This window comes from Canis aureus, chromosome X (assembly GCF_053574225.1).
Source record: "Canis aureus isolate CA01 chromosome X, VMU_Caureus_v.1.0, whole genome shotgun sequence".
Taxonomy (NCBI): Eukaryota; Metazoa; Chordata; class Mammalia; order Carnivora; family Canidae; genus Canis; species Canis aureus.
In genome coordinates, this window is record NC_135649.1 from 30,093,292 (window position 1) to 30,102,084 (window position 8,793).

Genomic DNA, 8,793 nt, shown 5'->3' on the forward strand with positions numbered 1-8,793 from the left:
ACTGATTCGACAATTACATGTATTACTCAGTGCTCATCATGATAAGTGTAGTCTTAATCCCCTTCACATATGTCAGGCATCCCCCCATTCACCTCCCCTCCTGTAACCATCAGTTTGTTCTCTAAAGGTAACAGTCTGGTTTTGGTTTGTCTCTTTTCTTAACCATTACACTACAGTATTTCTACACTTATTAAGAAAATAGGTCAAAGAAAGAAGTATTTGGCAATGTAAAACTAGTCATTTTGACCCATAGCTATATTATTGCAGGTGTTCAAAAAAGGTTACTTCCTGGAGTTTGGTGCACAGGAACTTGATTATCAAAAAACTGGCTGGATGAGATTACTCTAAATGACTAAAACTCTGTAATGCTGTATTTGGTAATGGTAAAATTCCAGATAGATATTTATCACTCTTCTGAAATAAAAAATGTGCATAAGAAGTTAAATGGCATTCAAGTAATCAGCTATATCGATGGTCTATCTAGATTTGAAAACTGGATTTGGTTCTAAAACTAAAATTAGGCTTCCTACACAGTCAATACTCCCAATCTTATGAAAATGGTCTCCACTAAAGGGCAGGCATGATTTATCAATACAGATGAATGAGTTAAAAAAGAGAGCAGAAGAGTAGTGGGGAGCCATTAGAACTGATCTCTGTATCCCTTAAAGACTAGAAGCACTTAATAAATTCAACTTGTTTGAGCAGAGAGGGTCCAAGAGAGAAAACAGAAAAGAGAAAAAACGGGGAGGAAAAGAGAGAGACAGAGACAGAGGCGGAGAGAGATTGAGATAAGCCTGCCTTGCCTTTTCAATACATTTATTCTGTCCTCTGGTTAAAAGTCTTGGGGACTCCTTGAGGACAATGTTGAGTTTAAAAGAAAAAGCAGAAATATTCTCTCCAAGATAACTCACCATATCCTCCTTACCCCCCAAAAAAGAAGTAGAAGTCTCCTTATGTAAAGTACTATTCAGGAATCATGGGATAAGTGAAAAAGTCTACTCTCCCCAGGTAATTAATGTACTTCCTTAACTTGGCAGCAAAATAGCACAGTATGGGCTCTACTTAAATTGCAAGGGCTTGAAATTTAGCTTTGCTAATTACTCTGTAACATTGAGAAAGTCACTTAATCTCTCTGTATGTCAACTTTCCCATATGTAAAATGGTAATAACAAGAGAAGATTTTGGGGAGTGGTAGCAACAAAACAAAGCTCTTCAATCTCCCTGAATCCTCCAATAAAAGCACACAGAAGACTAAATATCAATGTTAAAACTGGAGCAACAGGGGACCTGGCTGGCTTAGTCAGTAGAGCATACAACGCTTGATCTTGGGGTCATGAATTTGAGCCCACCCTGGGGATAGAGATTACATAAAAAAATTAAAAAGTAAAATCTTTTAAAAACTCATGAGCAACATTTATAACAAAAGAAAGTGACAAGATATCCTCACAGCCTCCAAATACCAGCAGATAAGCAGGACAAATATTAATACAGCAAGACCAGCATGATATCAGGAGGTGTATAGAATAAAATAGAGGGAAGCAACAGATCAGATGGATCTTAGAACTTAACAATCTCAACCTAGCCTGAAAATATTTACTGGAAAATAGAGCAGACTAAATTGAGAATAGCACCTGAAACTATTCTCATGAAAGGACATAAAGGTCTTTCTCAAGAAAGGACATAAAGGTGTATTATACAAGAGGTTAAGTAAAAACCCTGTAGCCCTGAATTAGAATTGGAAGTATACATATGAACTCAAGAAGTTCCTTCCTTCCTTCTTTCCTTCCTTCCTCCCTCTCTCCTTTCTTTCCTTTCTCACCAGCTTTACACATGGAAAAGGCCTAGAAACATTAGATAAACAAGTAGTAATAAGTTGCCTAACACCCAGATTGTGGACCTAAAAATATTGTGTTCTATCAAAAGATATTGAGGCATCTAAAATTCTAGGTCAGCCTCATCTGATCATACAAGAGTTAAAATGCTATCAAAAATTATTTGTATCATGTTAAAAGAGCTCATGTGTCAACTTGAAAAAGATCTTACTGACCAAACATGGGAAAGATTGAGATTCAAAAAGGATTTACAATATGGAAGTAATGTCAGCAAAATAGCACAGTAGGTAGCCACAAGCTGCCTCCATTAAAGAAACATCACAAAACAACCAGAAATTGTCATAACCAACTTTGTCAGAACTGTGGAAAGCAAAGATTTAGAGCAACCAAGTAACACTGAATCAAAAAAGGGGGGGGCAACTTTCAAAAAATAGGAAAGCATTACGGAATTTTTACTAGCCCTTGATTCACTCCCTCCCTATCATTTTGGCAGTCTTCAAAATTCAAATCTGAATTCTTAGTGTAGGATTCTTATTATAGTATTCTGCTCCCTTTGGGAGCAAATTATTGTGTATGTCTATTCTAACCTGTCTGGGGAAAACCTGAAAAACAAATGCAAGGCAATTATCTCAATTTCATCTAACTCAGAAGTCAGGCTAGGAAAGTGGTAGGCTTTGCTCAAAAATGCTGCAAGCTAAAATAACAACCCACAAATGCCTGGAGACAAAATATACAACAGTCCACCTAAGGGCCAGTAGACAAAACTGGGGAGTTTCTTTGGAAAATTAGTAAATTTATTTATTTTATTTTTTTAAAGATTTTATTTATTTATTCATGAGAGACACAGGGGAGGGGAGAGAGAGAGGAAGAGACAGAGAGAGAGAGAGAGAGGCAGAGACACAGGCAGAGGGAGAAGCAGGCTCCATGCAGGGAGCCCAATGTGGGACTCAATCCCAGGACTTCAGGATCACGCCCTGGGCTGAAGGCAGGCTCTAAACCGCTGAGCCACCCAGGGATCCCCTGGAAAATTAATAAATTTAAAAGGACCTGTACATACATGGAAATTTAGAAAGCCACATGCATATTCAGTAGAGATCCAAGAAGACTAAACTCTCAACTAAGGCTGATCTCTTATTTCAATTCAACCCTGCTTAAGTGTAAAAGTAATGTCACTACACAGAGTAAATATGCAAAGACTGGGAAAATGTTTTGTGTTTGTGTGAGGAAGTGTGTGATATTTTTTTTTGTTCTTTATATATTTTTAGGTCCTGGAATTCAAAGAAATTTATATGAAAATATAAACTGATAAAATGGAAAAATATTCAGCCATGAAAAAAGAATGAGACCTTGCTCTTTGTGAAAACATGGATGGACTTAGAGGATATTATGCTAAGTAAAATAAATCAGAAAGAGAAAGACAAATACCATGTGATTTCAAACACATTTAAAACAACAGTGAACAATTCAGAAACAGACTCATAAATAAAGAGAATAAATGTGATTGTCAGAAGACAGAGGGGTAGGGGGATGAGCAAAATGGTGAAGAGGAGTGAGGTATAGGCTTCCAGTTATGGAGTGAATAAGCTGTGGAGATGAAAGATGTAGCATAGGGAATATGGTCAATGGTATTCTAATAGTGTTGTATGGTGACACTTGTGGTGAGGATAACATAGTATATAGAGAAGATAAATTACTATGCTGTACAACTGAAAATAACATAATATTGTATGTCAACTATACTTCAACAACAAAAAATTATCACCTGAACACATACTAAGGAAGAGAAACATAGTGACCACATACAGCAATGAATGTAGTTTCTACAAAAAATAGAGTGGGAATGTCACTTAAAAAAAAGAACTACTACAGCCCTCAACAACCACAACAAAAAACAAAATTTGGGAGACAGAGAAATCTGATTTCCAGAGTTACTAGATTAAAATACTTAAATTTCCCAATTTTAAAAACAACAACAAAAATCAAAAGGCATACAAACAGGAAAGTATGGCTGATTTAAACAAAAAACAAAGTGACAGAAGCCATATCTGAGGAAGTCCAGATATTAGACTTAGGAGAAAAAAAGCCTTTAGAATAATTGCCTTAAATATGCTCAAAGAGCTAAATAAAACATGAAAGAACTCAAGAAAAGGAGGAAGACAAAATATGAACAAAATGAGAACATCTATAAAAGGATAGAAATTACAAAAATAAACCAAACAAAGATTCTGGAGTAGAAAAGTAACAACCAAAACAATAACTGAAATGAAAAATTTTGGGATCCCTGGGTGGCACAGCAGTTTGGCGCCTGCCTTTGGCCCAGGGCGCCATCCTGGAGAACCGGGATCGAATCCCACATCGGGCTCCCGGTGCATGGAGCCTGCTTCTCCCTCTGCCTGTGTCTCTGCCTCTCTCTCTCTCTCTCTCTCTCTCTCTCTGTGACTATCATAAATAAATAAAAATTTAAAAAAAGAAAAATTTCATAGAAGGGCTCAACAGAATTGAGCAGACAGAAGAAAGAATCAAAGACCTTGAAGACAGGACAAATGAAATGATAGTATCTGAGAAGAGAATGATAAGAGAATAAAGAAAAGTGAACTAAACTTAAGGGACCTATAGAACACCATCAAACAGAACAACATATACATCAAGGGACTCCTAGGAAACTAGAGGGAAAAAAAAGGAAAAAAGAATATGGCCAAAATGTTCCCAAATTTCATGAGAGATATAACACTACTAACCCAAGAATGTCAATGAACTTCAAGTAAATATAAACTCAAGAGAACCATACCAATATATTACAATCAAATTGTTGAAGGCCAAATCAAAAAAGAGAATCTTGAAAGCATCAAGAAGGAAGTGACTCATCACATATAAGGGATTCTCCATAAGAGAATAGCATATTTCTTGTGAAACCACGGAGGCTCAAAGACAGAGGCTGACATATTTAATATGTTGAGAGAAAAAGATGTCAACCAAGAATTATATATCTGGCAAAACTGTCCTTCAGAAATGAAGGAGAAATAGGGTCATATGGCTGGCTCAGTGAGTAGAGTATGTGACACTTGATCTCAGCACCATGAGTTTGAACCCCACATTGCAGGTAGAGATTAAATAAAAACAAAACTTAAAAAAACAAACAAACAAAAATGGAGAAAATAATAAGACATTCCAAGATAAACAAAAGCTGAAGGAATTTCCTACCAGTGTATGTGCTCTATAAGAAATGCTAAAGGGATTCCGTCAGCTTGAAAGGAAGGGACACTAGACAGTAAATCAGGAGAAATAGGACTATGGTAAACGTAAGTACAGGGGCAAATATAAAAGTCAGCATTATTGTATTTTGGGGTTGTAACTCTATTATATCTTAGGGGATTTAAAGACAAAAGTATAAAAATAATATGAATCTCTATTATTGGGTACATAGCATATAAAGATGTAATTTGTGGGAGAAAATGGAGCTTTATAGGAGCAAAGTCTTTGTATTCTAGGTTATTTTCAATTCAAACTAGATTGCCTTAAACTTGGGATGTTTGATACAATCCCATTGATAACTACAAATAAAGTATGTTAAAATATATATACAAAAGGAAAGAAAAATAGAATTACAAGGGTGAACAACAAAAAATATCAACTGAATATGAGGAAAGGCAGTAAGGAAAGATATGAGTGACAAAATGAATGAGACATACAGAAAACAAATAGTAAAATTGCAGAAGTATGTCTGTTCTTAACAGTAATAGCTCAAAATGTAAATGATTTAAACTCAAAAGACAAAGAGTAGGAAATAAAAAAATAACATTATGTGCTGTCTACAAGAGATCTAAAGACATAAATATCTTGAAAGTGAAAAAATGAAAATAACTTTCCTTGCAAACAGTAGCCGAAAGAAAAAGTACAGGATGTGTATACTAACACCAGACAAATAGATATCAAGTCTAAAACTGTTACAAGAGACAAGAAGGACATCATATATTTATAAAAGGCTCAATTCATCAAGAATATATGACAATTATAAATATCTATGTACCAAAGAAGAGCACCAAAATATATGAAGCAAACATTGAGAGAATTGAGGTGAAAAATAGATATCTGTACAATAATAGTGGGAGATTTTAATACATCATATACAATAATGGATAGAATTATTATAAAGAGAAGAATAAAGAAATCAAGGACTTAAAGAACACTATAAAATAAGGACAAAGGGGATCCCTGGACAACTCAGCAGTTTAGTACCTGCCTTTAGCCCAGGTCTGGTCCTGGAGTCCCGGGATCGAGTCCCACATCAGGGTCCCTGCATGGAGCCTGCTTCTCTTTCTGCCTATGTCTCTGCCTCTCTCTCTCTGTGTCTCTCATGAATAAATAGATAAAATCTTTTAAAAAATAAAACAAGGATACATATTAATCACATATAAAACTCACGCTATGACAGCAAGAGTAGAATACACATTCTTCTTAAGTGCACATGGAACATTCTGTAGGATAGATCTTATGTTAAGCCACAAAAAATGTCTCAATAAATTTAAGATTGAAATCACAAAAAGTATCTTTTTTGACCACAATAGAATGAAGCTAAATTAGTAACAGGAGGAAAACTGGCAAATTCACAGATATGTGAAAAATAAACAATGCACTGTTAATAAATGAGTCAAAGGAGAAATCACAAGTGGTATTAGATAATACTTAGGGACAAGTCAACATGTAAACACAATATATCAAAATTTATGGAATACAGCATAGGCAGTGTTAAGAGGGAATTTTATAGCTGTAAATACAAAATTAAAATATAAGGATCTCAGATAGGTAAACTGGAAACTAGATAAACTTAAGGAAGTAAAAAAAGTAGAGCAATTTAAACTAACATTAGTAGAAGAAAAGAATAATAAATATTACAGCAAAAACAAAATACAGACTAGAAAAATATAGAGATTTTAAATACAAAAGTTAGTTCTTTGAAAGATCAACAAAATTGACAAACTTTTAGCTAGACTGACAAAAAATCAAAAAATTAAAATATTTGACAAACTTTTAGCTAGATTGACAAAGAAAAAAGAGATGACACACAAAATCAGAAAAGAATGTAGAAAAAATGTTATTTCCAACCCTACAAATTAAAGAGGATTATTAAGAGAATACTCTAAACAATTGTACACCAAAATTGGATACTCTGCATGAATGGCAGAGTGGCAGATGGCTTCATAAGTAATTTCCACCAAATATTTAAGAAGAAATAACCCCATTCTCATCAAACTCTTCCAAAATATAAAAGAGAAGAAATCACTTTGTAATTCATTTTATGATACTAAAGCCAGAAAAAAGACATCACACACACACACACACACACACACACACACACTATAGACCAACATTCCTGTGAATATACATGCAAAAATCCTCAACAAAATACCAGCAAACTGATTATAACAGACTACACATTACCAAATAGGATTTCTCACAGGAATACAAGAGTGTTTCAACAAAAGAAAAATCAATGTAATACACTACATTAAAGAACAAAGGGGAAAAAACCCACGATTTTCTCAATGGATTAAAAAAAAAGCAAGAAATTAGAAGGGAATGAAAGGAAAAAAAAGGGAATGGAAGAGATTTTTGGGGGTGGCTGGTATCATTTTGTTTCTTGACCTGAGTTGGGTACATATTGCCTGATAGTAAGTAAATCGTTATGCCATACATTTTTTCAGTGTGTTTTCATAATCTAGGCTTTATTTTACAGTAAAAACATTAAAAAGTTGATTATAGCATGAAATGCATTCATAATATTTGTTTTAAGATTTTATTTATTTATGTGAGAGAGAGAGAGAGAGTGAAAGAGAGAGCATGAGAGGAGGGGAAGGCTCAGAGGGAGAGGGAGAAAGAAAAGCAAGCTCCTCATCAAGCAGAGAGCCCGATGCAGGGCTTGATCCCAGGACCCCGGGATCATGACCTGAGCCGAAGGCATACACTCAACCAACTGAGCCACCCAGGCACCCCCACGATATTTTTAAAATATTTTCTTTTTAAGTAATCTCTACCCCTAACGTAGAACTTGAACCCACAACTGTGAGATCAAGAGTTAGCCAGGTGCCCTGCATGCACAATAGTTCTTAAATGGCAATAATAGTTATCTTACCTTAAGGGGGATATTGTAAGGGTGAAAAGTATACATAAAGCACTTAGATATGCCTGGCATGGGATCCCTGGGTGGCGCAGTGGTTTAGCGCCTGCCTTTGGCCCAGGGCGCGATCCTGGAGACCCGGGATCGAATCCCACGTCAGGCTCCCAGTGCATGGAGCCTGCTTCTCCCTCTGCCTGTGTCTCTGCCTCTCTCTCTCTCTCTGTGACTATCATAAATAAATAAAAATTAAAAAAAAAAAAGATATGCCTGGCATAACTAGAGTTCTATTGCTACTAGGGCACGTTTTATTTCTGATGCTAAAAGTCATTTCTAAGTCTGCATAGTGATAATACCAACTTAAATACATTTGTTATCTCACCATTGTCACAGCCATAGAGGCAATATATTCATTCTTTATTTCAGGTATGTAACTAGCATTTGCCTTGAAATATAGGGGTTAAAGTATCTGTTTTGCAATAATAATGGTGAGTTGGAAAATTAATTCAATCATGAGGCAATTGATTTTTAGTAAGGTACTTTGCCATTTACAAGCTGTGCAAAATTTTGCGTGTAAAAAATAAAATTCTGTTAAGTCCTGGGCTTTGGAGGAAACTTATTAATATTCTAGCTGCTGGAATTACCTTAACTAAGACATTTGGGCAAATTATTTGACATTGTTGTGCTCTTTTTTACTCCTCAGTGGAACGGGTAATAGTCTCTACCTCACAGGGTTATTGTGAAGATTAGAAGAGTTCATCTTCAGGTGCCTGGCTGGCTTAGTAGGTAGAGCATGTGACTCCTGATCCCAGGGTCTTGATTTCAAGCCCCATGTTGGGTATAGAGATA